The sequence below is a fragment of the Rana temporaria genome, chromosome 6, assembly GCF_905171775.1.
Source record: "Rana temporaria chromosome 6, aRanTem1.1, whole genome shotgun sequence".
Lineage (NCBI taxonomy): Eukaryota > Metazoa > Chordata > Amphibia > Anura > Ranidae > Rana > Rana temporaria.
In genome coordinates this window covers 153,686,164-153,689,614 of record NC_053494.1, presented here as the reverse complement: position 1 = coordinate 153,689,614, position 3,451 = coordinate 153,686,164, and positions in this window count along the sequence as shown.

Genomic DNA, 3,451 nt, shown 5'->3' with positions numbered 1-3,451 from the left:
TGGACAAGGATCTGGGTGTTTTAGTAGATCCGTATGCTTAATGATTGCATGCAATGCCAAGCTGTGGTTTCCAAAGCAAACAAAATCCTTTATTGTATTAAGAGAGACATGGACTGCAGAGAGAGACGCACCATTTTGCCCCTGTACAAAGCATTAGTAAGACCTCAACTGGAATACGCAAATATCGGGGAACTGACTCCACAGGAGACGTAATCAAAAGGTTTCATAGTGTAGTAATTTTATTAATTGGTGATGAATCCCCGCTCCAACTTTCACTGTGATTCCTGAAGATGCCAATCACAGTGAAACAAATTTTGGAGCGTGGATTCGTCACTTTTTGATCCCATTTGACATAATATCCAGACTGGTGGTGAGAGAGGCGAGGCACAGCAGCGCCGGAGGAGTAATAGATATCCGCACAAGCTGTACACACCAGTGCCGGTTACAGGCACTATTTCATGTGAGTGCATATACTTTATTTTATCATTTTAACACCTATTAATAAAATTACTACACTATGGAACCTTTTGATTTATGCCTCCTGTGGAGTCCCTTCCCATTCCTTATTTTAATGGACAAAGCAAGTGCAGCATAGGAATCTCATGTTTGGGTATCGTAAGTGCAATTTGACCTTCCTGTAACAAGGGATTAAACTCCTCTGGTGAGTTTACATCTACTATTTGAGCACTAGTGGTGAAGATAAAAGGACTTCTCCATATTAAAGCACTTAATTGGTGTAGGGAATTGTCACACTGGAATTTATTTTTTATAATGGTCATTTTCAATATGATTGTTTGATAAATTCATTCCACACCAACCACTTATTTTATGGGTTTATGCTCATTCATTATAGTGTATTGCAACTATGTTGAAAATGTGAAATATACTTCTCCCTCAAGGGCTGGTTCTGGCCATCTAAATATATTGTTTTAAGAAAAGGCCTGGACTCTTTCCTCGATCAATTTAATATAACTGGATACTAATATTTATAGGTAAAGTTTATCCAGGAAATATCCAACTTAAATCGTGGGGGATCAGGATTTTTTTCCCTCGCTTAAGCAAGGGATCATTTATTTTTTATTTTTTAGCCTTCCTCTGGATCAACTATGGGTATAGGATTATGTATATGGAGGTTTACCATTTTGTTTTTTGTTTTTTTTCTCTCCTCTGTGGATTGAACTGGATGGACTTGTGTCTTTTTTTTTTTTTTTTCAACCAGACTAACTATGCAAGTATAAAAACCACTGCAGTTCCTCTCTTCAGTTTTAGCTGTTATTTTTATTGTATAGGCATTGTCAAACCAGTACTGTGCCAGTGGTTCTCACACAGGACAACTGGAGTTCAGGCAAACCCTACAAAGATACTACATGTCTTTCCTCCTTTAGCACCTAAAACAAGCATGCAGATCAGGTCTGACGAAGGTCATTATTCCCGATCTAGATTGTTCAAGGTCAGTGGCTTGAACTATTTAGGCAAGAGGGGTCTGTATTGATAGCCAGGCAAGATGTATATTTCAGAAGGGCAGCAGTGGTTCATCCATGTTTTTTTCCTTGTGACGATTTTTATTTTAAGTGCTACAATAAGCCAGGGCTCTGCAGTGTCTATTAAAACGCCATATGCCATTATCCCTAATTCGATCTTCGATCTTCTGAAGACTAGAAAAAAAAAGTCTAAGCTTTGGTGCCAACTCCACCACTGTACTACAGCTCTATTTGCCTGTTAAAGGATTCTTATGTGGGTTTGAAATGTAGATAAAATGCAACAGAAATGCATCTTACAATCTTCTACAATCACTTGCTCTAGGTGGCAGTCCAATGTTGGAGCTCCCCAAGTCTGAACAGGGGGTGTTGCCATCGTGGCAGTGGGCATCATTCATCAATGTGTCTGGGGGAAATTTTGCCTTTTTGTGTGCTGCCCATGGCAACTGGTCAGCATTTCTTTTTCCTTTTTGTTCACTGTAAAAATAAAGGTTAGAATTTGATTCCTCTGGGCTTTACAGACTGAGGCTATTCATTCCTTGGGCACATTGATAAATGGGATCCCGTATTGTGTTATCGAGACCCCATTAAAAATACACCATTCAGAATCTAGCTGGGGATAGTTATATATCAGTTGGTAGATTTGTTTGAATAGATCTGTCACAAATGTTTTATGTTCAGTTTGTTTGTTGCATTATTTCAATATGACTTTGATTTAATGTAGGCATACTAATTAATTACATTTCTAAACATGAATAAAGGATAAGTTTTACTATGAGTAACCCCACCCCCTAAACCCCTATAAGTGCAACCTACCTGGTAAAATAATTATCTCCATCCTTGCTCATATGATCTTTGCTGTGTGGTCTTGCTTTGTACTGCACAGCTTATGCAAGGAAAACTTCCTAGCCAGACCCCCTCATCTGCATGTGTGCCATGGCCCCACTTATTTTTATAGATGAGCCTTACTCTTGAATGCTGGAGACAGAAGTTCAGTTTTTCCATATGTACATACTGTACATTTAAATGAACATCATTTAATGTCATGATCCACATACTATGTGAATGGAATTGCTTAATATTATTTATAAGTTGTATGTTGAGGGACACGGGAAGTCATACTGTCACCTACAAAACAGAACCAAATAACTTCCCAGCTCCCAGCTCAACTTGCCAACCAGCTGGCTAACCAACTGATTTGTCCTGTCTAAGAGTGTGCATTAAAACGGGTTTTGTTTGCACACATTTGCAAATACATGCGTAAGCTAGATATAGCCCCATCAAGGCACCCCATTTACTGTAGTCCCAACACAAAATTTTGAGAGCCTCCACAGTGGAAGCACATGCATTATGATAATGTATAGGCAAAGGGCAGGTGAACCTGGAGGGTGCCCACCCAGCTCTATGGCAGAAAAGCTGTCCAGTGCGCCCCCAGCTGCAATTCTAATGTTTACAAGTCTGCTTGCAGCACACCTACCAACAATGCCAATGTCTGCAGCCTGACATCATGTTATCCTCTTCTCTTATGCCGCGTACAGACGGTCGTTTTTTGTGATGAAAAAAAACGACGTTTTAAAAAACGTCATTTAAAATGATCGTGTGTGGGCAAAACGTCGTTTTATGTCCTCAAAAAAACGACCAAAAAAAAATTCGAACATGCTCGAATTTTTTGTGTCGTTTTTCAAAACGTCGTTTTTTGTTTCACAGAAATTGACCGTGTGTAGCAAAAACGACGTTTAAAACGACGTTTTTAAACCCGCGCATGCCCAGAAGCTAGTTATGAAGTGAGCTTCAATGGAAAAAAGTGGTGAAACGTAACCTCGCTTTGCTAGAGCATTGTGAAAAAACGATGGTGTGTAGGCAACATCGTTTTTGAAAATGATGTTTCAAAGACGTCGTTTTATTTCATGATTTAAAACGTCGTTTTATTTCATCACAAAAAACGACCGTCTGTACGCGGCATTAGTCTGCTT